The sequence below is a fragment of the Nicotiana tabacum genome, chromosome 5, assembly GCF_000715075.1.
Source record: "Nicotiana tabacum cultivar K326 chromosome 5, ASM71507v2, whole genome shotgun sequence".
Classification (NCBI taxonomy): Eukaryota; Viridiplantae; Streptophyta; class Magnoliopsida; order Solanales; family Solanaceae; genus Nicotiana; species Nicotiana tabacum.
This window is the reverse complement of record NC_134084.1, coordinates 81,238,440-81,250,806: the sequence shown is the minus strand read 5'-3', so window position 1 is coordinate 81,250,806 and position 12,367 is coordinate 81,238,440. Positions and strand designations below refer to the sequence as shown.

General features: G+C 37.3%; 1 non-coding gene across 1 annotated transcript; it reads right to left on the bottom strand.

Moving 5' to 3' along the window:
- Positions 1 to 6,646: 6,646 nt before the first annotated feature.
- LOC142181351 (small nucleolar RNA R71) lies at positions 6,647 to 6,752 on the bottom strand. The gene has a single exon (XR_012710017.1). It is a non-coding gene; the product is annotated as a small nucleolar RNA R71 (small nucleolar RNA).
- Between the last annotated feature and the right edge of the window lie 5,615 nt (positions 6,753 to 12,367).

Here is a 12,367-nt window from a genome sequence, read left to right as displayed (position 1 = left end):
GCAGAAAACCAAGTGTTTATCTTAGAACACACACATCCTTTAGTGGAGATGGTAAATATGGACCTTATAATATGATTATCTCGCTCATTTTGAAAGCAAGATTTTTATGGGCAAGGGTGTAGATTGCCAATTAGTTGGTTTGAAGTTGGCGAAGCGGAGTTGCGGGGACCAGATTTGGTCAATCAGTCTATGGAGAAAGTCAAGTTGATTTAAGAGCATTTGTAGACAACCCAGAGTTTCCAAGCAACATAGAGACCTAGAGTTTCAAGTTGATGATTGGGTGTTTCAAAAAGTTTCGCCTATGAAAGGTGTTATAAGATTTGGAAAGAAAGGAAAGCTCAATCCCAGATACATCAGCCCATATAGGATCCTATGAAGGATCGGGTAAGTAGCTTATGAGTTAAAATTTCCACCATAATTAGCGGTTGTACACCAGTATTTCACATGTCATGTTATGACATTCCAGTCAGTTCAGTACTAAGATACTCATGTCAGTCCAGTACTCAGATATTCATGCCAGCTTAATACTCAAATATTGATGTGAGTTCAGTGATCAGATATCCATGTTAGTTCAGCACTCGATTATTTGTACCAGTTCAGTATTCATATATCCACGTTAGTTCAGAATTCACGTATCCATAACAGACAAGTATTCATGTATATGTATCATGTTATGCATATTATTATGCCCTATGGAGATAGTGTTATGCTCTATTAGCTGGTAGGTATTTTGGAGAAATGTCGAAAGTATCTAACCTTCTCATTCAGACCTTAGAATACAATCTCCATGTTTTCCAATGTTTAGTCAATTTAGCAGCCATATAGTCTAGTACCTATGCGGTTCAGTATCTCATCAGCTTAGTAATCGTATATTCATTTAGTTTAGTATGAAAGTGTAAATGAAAGTTCATGTTCCCACTAGACTCGCTTAAGTTCCGAAGTTAGCCAGGACAATCATTCGAGGACGAATGATCCCAAGGGGGAGATAATGTAACACCCCATAAATTTGAATTAGTTGTGGATGCATTAAATGAGTATTCATGTGATGGTTATCAATTGGTTATGATAATAAGTGTACGAGGCAAATCATAAGTGATTTGGGGTCCAAGGAGAGGCCTAAGTCTAAACCAAGTTGGAAATTACATGATAGACTAAAAATTCCAAACGAGTACGCACAAGACCTCACTTTGGACGAGCATATCTACATGTATATTAGGAGTTGTGTGATGCACAACCTATCAAATTAAAGCTCTTTGAATCTAGTTTCCAACGCATCAAACATGATTCAAATTGTATTAGTATTTCCGCACGTTAATTTTTATCATTTAGACTTTCCGTATATCAGCATGTGTTAGTTTATGTTCCGCATTTAGTATGTTATGATATCACATGTTGATTCAACCATCCAGTTGGTTCACTCGGTCACATGTAGTCAGGTACTAAGTGTCGTGTTACGTCCAGGCCCAGGTTTGGGGCGTGACAAGCTTGCACAGTCTCTCGGTCTTCTTTGTATGAGGGCATCAAAGAGCATTAGTATGATGATCCCTATTTGCTTGTCCTTAAGGACACGGTTCGCATGGTGGTGCCAAGCAGGTTACTATTAGAGATAATGGAGTGTTGCAGATGCAAGGTCAGATTTGTATGCCCAATGTGGATGGGCTTCGTGAGTTGATTCTCAAAGAAGCCCACAGTTCGTGGTATTCCATTCATCCGGGTGCTGCCAAGATGTATTAAGATTTGAGGAAGTATTATTAGAGGAGAAGAATTAAGAAATATATAGTTGCATATATGGCTCGGTGTCTGGATTGTCAGCAAGTAAAGTACGTGCATCAGAGGCCTTGTGGTTTGCTTCCGAAGCTTGAGATTCGCGAGTGGAAGTGGGAGCGTATTACCGTGGATTTTGTTGTTGGGCTTCCATAGATTTATTATATGGGAGGCGGTGCAGTTTGCCAGTTGGTTGGTTTGAGCCGGGAGAGGCTCGGTTGGTGGTACCGATTTGGTCCAGGATGCCTTGGAAAAGGTCAAAAGGATTCAGGATCGACTTCGCACAACTTAGTCTAGGTAGAAGAGTTATGCCGATCATAGAGTTCGTGATGTTGTATTCATGGTTGGATAGAGGCTATGCTTTGGGTTTCACCCATGAAGGGTGTGATGAGGTTCAGAAAGAAGGGCAAGTTGAGCTCTAGGTATATCAGACCCTTTGAGATCTTTGAGAGGGTTGATGAGGTGGACTACAAGCTTGCACTACCACCTAGCTTATCAGCAGTTCACCCAGTGTTCCATGTCTCCATGCTCTAGAAGTATCATGGTGATTCGTCATATGTATTATATTTCAGCTCAGTCCAATTAGACAAGGATTTGACTTCCGAGGAGGTGTCGATGGCCATTCTAGAACGGCGGGTCCGAAAGTTGAGGTCCAAGAGTTTTCCTTCTATTAAAGTGCACTGGAGATACCCACACCTTTTCACCAGTCCAAGTACCTTTCTATGTTCGTTTGAGGATGATCGTTTATTTTAGAGGTGGAGAATGGGATGACCCGATAGGTCATTTTGAGTTTTAGCCTCTATTTTCGTGTTCTGAGACCTTGATTATATCCATTTAGCATTTCTCAATTTGCGTGAGTATTCCGTGTCTTGTTCCGGAAAGTCCTTATGAATTAAAGAAAATGTGAATTTTTGCCTTAAAACTAATTTGAGTTGACTACGGTTAATATTTGTGTAAACAAACTTGGATCAGTATTTTGATGGTTCTGGTGGGTCTGTATTATAATTTGGGACTTGAGTGTATACCTGGAATTGAATTCAGAAGCCCCTAACTTGATTTAATGAGATTTGATGAAAATTAGTAATTTGAAGGTTTAAAGAATTTCGAAGTTTGACCGTAGGTTGACTCTATAGCTTCCGGTTTCGGGTTTCGGGTTTCGGTTTGGGGACTTAGTACAGGTTCATTTCACTATTATTGACTTGTCTGCAATATTTGGTTCAAAACGAAGTTGATTTGACATGATTCAGATGCTTGGTTGTGAATTTGAAAGTTCTTAAGTTTCATTGAAAGCTTCATACATTTTGATATTCGATTTGTAGTTCTAGGTGTTATTTTGGTGTTTTGATTGCGTGAGAGAGTTTGTATGATGTTAATACAATTGTGTTCATGTTTGGTTTGGAGCCCGAGGGGCTCGGGTGAATTTCGGATATGCTACAGTCATTTTTAGACTTAGAGATTGTTGGTTTTCAGTGGTTTCTAGTGTCTGGTGTGATGTGCTGCGCGATCGTGAAGGGGAAGTTAGGCTGGTGGTGGATTTCTCTTACATGAACGCGAGATCATGGTCGTGAATGCAAAGTAGCAGGGGGTTTACCCTTCGCGAACGCGGCCGTTCCTTCGCGAACGCGATGAGTTATGAGATTTGGGGGCAGACTGGGCAGTAACTCTATGCGAACACGGGCGTTGGCTCCCGAACACGAAGGCAAGGGAGGGCTAAGCCTTTGCGAACGCGAAGGGTTGATCGTGATCATGATGGCCATTTGGCCAGTGGTCTTCGCGAAATCGTCAGGTGCTTTGCCAATGCGAAGCATACCTGACGCCCAGGTATTAAATATTTCAAAAGTCGGGATTTTCGTCACTTTTCAACATTTTCAAGTTTGAGCTCAGCCTAGAGGCGATTTTGAAGAGAAATTTCATCCTAACTTCATAGGTCAGTAGATTTTAACTTGTTCCTTCCATTTTCATAAACACCCATTGATTTCTAACATTTAATATATGCCTTTTTATGGTAGAAATTAGGGATTTAGGTAGAAATTGGGGATTTTGAGAAATTGAGATTTAGATCTCAAATTGAGGTCGGATTTTGAAACTAATCATATAATCGGGCTCGGGGGTGAATGAATAATTGGGTTTTGCTCCGAATCTCGGGTTTTGACCAAGCGAGCCCGGGGTTGACTTTTTGCTGACTTTTTTCAATATTATTAAAGATTGAATCTTTTTCACTCGTGAGTAGTTTCTGAAGCTTATTTTGAATTGTTTGAACCATATTTGGTTAGATTTGATTGGTTTGGAGTTGAATTTTAGAGGAAAGGCCCCGATTGAGCTTTGATTTAATTTGATTTGATTGCGGAGTGAGGTAAGTGTTGGATCTAGCCTTGACTTGAGGGGACTAGAAATTTTTGAACTATGTGTTGTATGGTTTATGTGAGAAAACAACGTATATGTGAGGTGACGAGTGTATATATGCCGTTAAGACATTTGTTTCCATGTTTTCTCGTTATTTCATGAATTATCTTATTCCATGTCTTAATTGTTACATGCTTTATTTGACTTCTATACTGTAATTGTTATTTGTCATTTAATTATTCTTGTATTGAACTGTTTGTCCCTTCCATGACTCTGTGCTTATTTGCTACTTGCTTTAACTGTTTTACTTGCACACCTTAATTGTCACATGCTTTACCTGTCCTATTATTTTTGTGATATTTGTTGCATCCTTTGATTATTACGTGGTCCTTTATTGCCTTGCACCCTTTACTTTGGATGTAGAAATTCTTGTAAATTGGGGATCGGGTTGCACGCCGCAACGAAAATTGAAAGCTGATGAATTGAAATGGTGGAATAAGGGAGGGTACTTGATATTGATAAATGATGATATTGTGGGATCAGGTTGTGCGCGGCAACAGATTGTATATGGATAATTGATATTGATAAATGATGAAATGGTGGGATCGGGTTGCATGCTGCAACGGATTGTATATGTGAGTCTTGATATTCATAAAGGATGATATAGTGGGATCGGGTTGCGCACCACAACGGATTGTGTGTGTTGTACTTGTTGTTATTATTGTTGTGTTGGTTTCAACATTTTTTATGAGATTATAAGACTTGATATTCTGGATTTTCTTATAGTGTGGTTCGAGTTCATTTTCATAAATTAATTGCTTTACTTTCATTTCCTACTTTTCCTTTCGTGTTATTATTATTATTATTATTATTATTATTATTATTATTATTATTATTATTATTATTATTATTATTATTATTATTATTATTATTATTATTATTATTATTATTATTGTAAGTAGTGACCTGCCTTAGCCTCGTCACTACTTCGTCGAGGTTAGGCTCGGCACTTACAGAGTACATGAGGTCGGTTGTACTCATACTACACTATATACTTCTTGTGCAGATACTATCCTAGTGGCATTCTGTAGTTTTTGCTCGGATTCAGTCGCTGACAGAGACTTGAGGTATAGCTGCACGACGTCCGCAACCCTGAAGTCCCCTTCCCTAATATCTTTAATGTTTTTTGTATGTTTCAAAACAGTGTATTTTATTCAGACTATGTTTGTTGCACTGTAGATGTTCATGTGCTCGTGACACCAGTTTTTGGGTTATGTGTAGACTCGTTGTTCAGTATTATTATACTATACTTTAGACATAAAAAGTTTTCATTGTTAATATATTGTCACAAATTGTTAAAATCAGTTAATTTTCTATTCACGTCGGCTTGCCTAGCAAGTAGATATTAGGCGCCATCATGACCCCGAGGTTGGGATTCGGGTCGTGACATTAATATTACTATTCTGATGATTAATTTGTATAATCGAAAGGAGTGTAACTAATTGTTCAATTTAAGTAATAATATACAAGTGTAATCTTGAGAGGCATTTATACATTTGTGAGAAATAAAAATTAAAAAATAGATATATCTACTATATAATAGAAATATTAAGTGAAGTTAGGATCCCAACATCTTTTTATATTTGTGAAACAAAAAAATATTTTTCCATTGCTTTATTTACGCATTTTAGTTAGTTAACTCACAACTCAATTCTTTCTGATTTTTTAAATAGTAACTAAAACAAGAAACATCTGTAGAATAGATTAACCAATCTCTGTGGGTTCGACATATTTCTATATTATTATTTGAACAGAGTATGTGTCAGAATTATATATACTCTAGACACTCGTCAAATTTTTGGTATCGTTGCGGGGGATTGACATAATTTACTACATACTAATTATTTTACTACTAAGTTGAGTTTTTTTTAATTGTCTAATTACTTTGACTTTTGTGAAAAATTTTTAGGGAGCGTATGACCCGTCCTCCTCAAGAGAACTAGTTGAATACGATCCTAAAATTGAAAAGTCCTTACGGTTTTTGCAAAAGGAACATGTTTCACGATCTCAAATTTCTTCACAAGAAGAAATGGAGAACGAAGAACTTAACAACAACAATCAACTCCTGCCACATCAAGTAGAAGAACAGTTTGATGAAGTGGCACCACGACCTGATAGAATGCTAAGAGATTATGCAAGGTCAAATCATTCTGAAGGAGAATCAAGTGTAAGGAGACCACCAATTGCAACAAATAACTTTGAAATTCACACATGCTTGATTCAAACTATTTAGCAGTCATGTCAATTTACTAGTGCTGCGAGTGAAGATTCTCACATCCATCTAATTGATTTTCTTGAATTAGTTGAAACTTGCAAGTATAACGGAGTCACAACAGATACTATAAGGTTGCGGCTTTTCCTTTTGTCATTAAAAGGTGAAGCCAATATGGTTGATAAGTTTTCCAAGAGGTTCAATCACTACATGAGACCAAATAACTCAGAAATTTCTTATTAAATATTTTTCACATGTAAAACATTTAAAATAAAGCAAGAAATCAATAATTTCGTGCAAACAGATATTGAATCTGTATACCAAGCATGAGAACGATTAAAAGCAATACTAAAAAATGCCCACATCATAGTATCCAATATCCTAACATTTTTTATATTTTATATCATGGTCTTAAACCCTCTACTAGAAATGTTATTCATGCAACATCAAGAGGATCCATAATGAGAAAAATCACTACATAAGCCATGCAATTGCTCAATAAAATTTCAGAAAATATTGTTCAATGGCCCTCTAACAGAATGATTGTTAAGAAAATAGTAGGAGTCAATCAAGTTGAAGCTTGGAATTCATTAGCGCAACAAATTGCAGATCCGACACAAAAAGTTGAGATCATTAATGTAAATACTCAATCATCATCTCAACATGAGAATTGTGATGTTTGTGGAGGCAATCATCCCAATCATGAGTGCCAAGATTCAATGCAAAATGAAGAACAAGTAAATATTATTGGTTATAGAACCAGTTATCCATTTAGTAGTCCCATGGCACAAAAACATCCTGGATTTCAATTGGAGTAACCTAAATGGTGTTGAAAATCCTCAAAGATTTTTTAATCAAAAGCAGCAGGTGCAGGGAACACCTGGTTTTCAAAATCAAAACAGAGGGCAACAAGATTTTCAGAAATATCAACAACCGTCCCAAAGAGCCCATCAACAAAACCTTGAAGACATGAGATACAAATTCATTAAGGTTACTGACAAGAAAGTTGAAAGTCAAAGTTCAGGCATCAAGAATTTAGAAATCCAGATGAGCCAATTAGCAACCCTCATGTCTGGACAAATAAAAGATGCTCTACCAAGCAATACTGAGAAAAATCCAAAGGAACACCTCAAATCCATCTCTCTGCGATCAGGTAAAACTCTTAAGGATCCATATACAAATAGACAAGGAAAGCCACAAGAAGTGAAACAAGTAAATGAAGGTGAGAATAAAAGAGACTTTGAACTTCTAAAAGAACAAAAATATAAAGGAAGAAAGGTACAAAAAAATAAATTGATGACAAATCCTTACTTTGTACCCCTCCCTTTTACCCAAAAAATGAAAAGAAAAAATCTTGACAAACCATTTTCAAAGTTTCTGGATATTTAAAGCAACTTTACATTAACATACCTTTCACAGAAGCTTAGACACAAATGCCTTCATATTTCTTTTCAAGTAAAAGAAAATTAAAAGAAGTTTCAGTGGTTAAGCTTACAGAGAAATATAGTGCTATACTTCAAAATAAGCTTCCACAAAAACTTTCTGATCCAAGAAGTTTTACAATTCCTTGTACTGTGGGAGGTGTTATCCAAGAAGTTTTACAATTCTTTGTACTATGGGAGGTGTTTACTTTGAAAAGGCATTGTGTGATTCAGGTACTTCAATATATCTAATGCCTTTTCCAATTTTCATAAAATTAGAATTTGGTAAAATAAAAGATACTGGTGTGTCTCTTCAATTAGCTGATCAAAGTACTAAAAGACCCAACAGAATAATTGAAAAAGTCCTTATTAGAGTAGATACATTTATATTCCCAGTAGATTTATTGTACTTGAAATGGTAGAAAATATTGAGGTACCATTAATTTTAGGTAGACCATTTCTCTCAATACGAAGAGCGATCATTAATGTCCATCAAAAACAATTATTATTGCGATTTGATGAGGAGAGAGTAATTTTTGACATGCAGAAAATGATAAAATTTCCTGGGAATGAGTCATCATCATCTTTCTTTCAAATTGACTTACTAGATTACCTTGTAGATGAATTCAAGGATAATCAAATGATTACTGATTTATTGGAGAGATGTTTGGTCCGGTCAGGTACAATAAGTGATGAAAATCTCACAATCAGAGAAGAAGCTAAAACATTGGAAAAAGAATCAGATAATGAGAAAGTGTCATGACCCAAATCCTCCCTCCGTAATAAGTCGTGACGGAACCTAGTCTCTATGACTAGTTAAGCCTATCATTTTGCAGAAATAACCAACAATGAAATAAAACCTTAACAAATAACAGCCACATATAATTTAAATAAACGATAGGGATGCCGTTCGACATATAAAATAACCAAATCTCAAAAAAATATACACAAAACTCTCCCAAGACCCGGAACACCATAAGTCACAAGCTTCTAAGATTTGTCTAACTGTTCTATACATCAATACTAGAAGAAGTAAAAGAGGAACAACAAAAGAAGAGGATAGAAGGGGACTCCGAGGTCTACGAACGCGAGCAAATGTACCTTGAAATCTCTAGAGCAGCAATAACTGTGCAACTAAAAGTGAGGTTGGTAGGAGGTACATGGATCTGCATACGAAAACATGTGCAGAAGAATAGCATGAGTACACTACAATGGTACCTAGTAAGTGCCAAGCCTAACCTCAGTTGAGTAGTGACGAGGTCATGTCAGGGCCCTACTGGTTTATATATACAAAATAAGACAAAACGAATTACCGCAGTATAATAAAAGACTGAAATTTAATAAGAAGGAAAAATCATAGAAGAATAACAATATAGTACATAGAAATAACGATAGGGGATCTCTCGAGATACCATCTCGTAGTCCCAAAAGTAAATATGCAGGGGGATCTCCTGGGATACGGTCCCGTAGTCCCAAAGTAAATATATAAGGGATCTCTTGGGATACCGTCCTGTAGTCCTAAAGTAAATATGCAGTGCTGGGAGATCTCTCGGAATACTGTTCATAGTCCCAAAGTAAATATGCAGTATAGGGGGATCTTCCGGAATACCATTCCGTAGTCCCAAAGTAAATATGCAGCTCAACCAATATAAATAACAGTCACGACAAGAAAATCTACAGTTTAGATTAAGTTCAAATCAAAGAAAACCAAGTAATTTCACTAAACATGCTGCACAAAGTTCAAATAGGCAGTTAAAATACGTAGGCATGCTTTTCTAGTCTAAACGGGATAGTACATATGCTAGTGTAATTCAAACAAAGAGAAAATATATTATGACTTAGTGAAAAACGGAGTTTTACAACAAATAGCCCGTGTACGCACTCGTCACCTCTCATACACGACACTCATATATCAATCAGTACCAAATCCTAAGGGGAGTTCCCCCACAAAAGGTTAGGCAATCACCTTACCTCAAACCAAGCTCAAATCAATCCGTAATAATGCTCTTTCCACGAATATCCGGCTCTAGATGGCCCAAATCTAGCCAAAACCAATAACATACATAAATATAACTACAAGAAACTAATCTAGCTAACGAAATCAAAGCTAAGGCAAGAAATTAGTAAAAACGCCCAAAAAGCCTCCTCGAGCCCTCGTCTTGGAATCGGATAAAAGTCACAAATTATGAATAGCCATTTACTCACGAGTTCACTCGTACCAAAATTATCCAAATTCGATGTCTAAATCCTACTCAAAACTCAGAAATTTGATTGAGGAACTTTTCCCCATTTTCCCAACTTTCTCATTCAAAATATTTGATTAATTGAAGAAAACAACAATAGATTAATGAAATATAGCCAAAACCGAGTAAGGAATCGTTAACCACAAGCCTCCTCTGAAAATCCTTCAAATTATCACCTAAATCCGAGCTCTCAAAGTCAAATGGTGAAGAATGACATAAAACTCGATTTAGCTCCCTTTTTCTGCCAGCTAAATCGAACATGCAGAAAAACCATCGCAGGTGCGAAATCAACTTAAGTGGGATGGGACCGCATCTGCGAGCACTGGGCCGCACCTGCGAGCCCGCTCATGCGGTCCCCAACCACTTTCTGCGCCTTCGCTTCTGCGGACCCCTCACCGCACCTACGAACCTAGCTGGATAAGGCCCATATCCGCTTCTGTTGTTCCATAGCCGCTTCTACAGCTCCGCAACTGCGACCCAAAGTGCGCAGGTGCGGTTACACCAGATACAACAGCTTCAGCCTTTTTCCTAAGTCTCAAACCAATCCGTTAAGCACCCAAAACTCACCTGAGGCCCCGGGACCTCAACCAAATATACCAACCAATCTTAAAATACCATACAAACTTAGTCGAGCTCTCAAACCACATCAAACAAAGCTAAAAGCACAAATCACCCTCTTATCCAAACTTAATGAACTTGAAACATCAAATTTCCACAACCGATGCCGAAACCTATCAAACCACGTCCGATTGATCTCAAATTTTGTACACAAGTCATATTCAACCCTATGGACCTACTCCAATTTCTAGAATTGGATTCCGACCCCAATATAAAAAATTCCACTACCGGCCCAAAACTCCAAAAATTTGACTTTCGCCATTTCAAGCCTAAATGAGCTACAAACCTCAAAAACAGAATTTGGACATGACCCTAAGCCCTAAATCACCCGACAGAGCTAACAGAATCGACTGAATTCCATTTTGGAGTCATCTTCACACATTTTCGACTACAGTCCAAATTCTAAGACATAAGCTTCCATTTAGGGACTAAGTGTCCCAAACACTTCCAAACAAAACAAAATGAACCTCCCAGTAAGTCACAGTAGCAGAAATAGATACGGGGAAACATTAATATAGGATTAGGGCTCTAACTATCAAAACAACCGACCGGGTCCTTACATAAGAAATCTCATATTTTGCTGAAATGTATCTACAACAAAGAAGCAAGGCAGCATGGATCAAGCTGGGTGATGACAACACCGGATACTTTTATTCAGTCATTAAGCATCGGAAGCTAAAGCAAGAAACTACACAACTTAGAGACAGTAGTGGCAATTGGCAAACTGACCCTGATACCATTGCTGGAATGTTTGTTGATTATTATGAAGAACTGCTAGGGAGGAAACCAAATGGTAGGATACATACAGTTAAAGGGATATTAGATAATGGTCCATTGCTATCAGTGAATCAACAATTGGAGATGATGAAGCCATTCAATGAGAAAGAAGTTAAACAGGTTGTGTTTCAAATTGACAGCAATACGAGCCCTGGTCCTGATGGCTATGGGAGTGGATTCTATAAATCAGCTTGGTCAATAATATGAAGAGATGTTTCTGATGTTGTGTTAGAGTTTTTCCAAACTAGGAAGCATTTGAGGCAAATAAACTCAACCAATATAGCATTAGTTCCTAAGGTGGAAGCACCAGAAAATGCAACTCAATATAGACCTATTGCTTGCTGTAATGTCATTTATAAGTGCATTTCCAAAATGATCCGTGAGAGATTAAAACCAGCAGTGCACCATATAGTGTCAGCTATCCAATCATCTTTTGTTCAGGGTAGGTCTATGATGCACAATGTGATAATTTGTCATGACCTGCTAAGGAAATACAACAGGCAAACATCTCCAAGATGTTTAATGAAGATAGATCTTAGGAAAGCCTATGACATGGTGAGTTGGGAATTTTTGGATGAAGCATTGATATGTTGTGGGTTCCCTGGCAGATTCATACAATGGATTATGGTATGTGTGACTACCACTATGTTCACAGTAAAGATAAATGGAGAAGAGCATGGCTATTTTGCAGGGAAGAGAGGATTGAGACAAGGAGCTCTAGTCTCTCATTTGTTATTTGTTTTAGTTATGGAATACCTCGCTAGAACTTTGAAGACTATCAGCAGGTTGCCTGATTTTAGATTCTATCCTATGTGCAAGGAGTTGCAGCTAACACATCTCATCTTCACAGATGATCTAATGATTTTATGTAAAGGTATTGAGAAATCAGTAAATAGAGTCCTAGAAATATTAGATCACTTTAGTAAAGT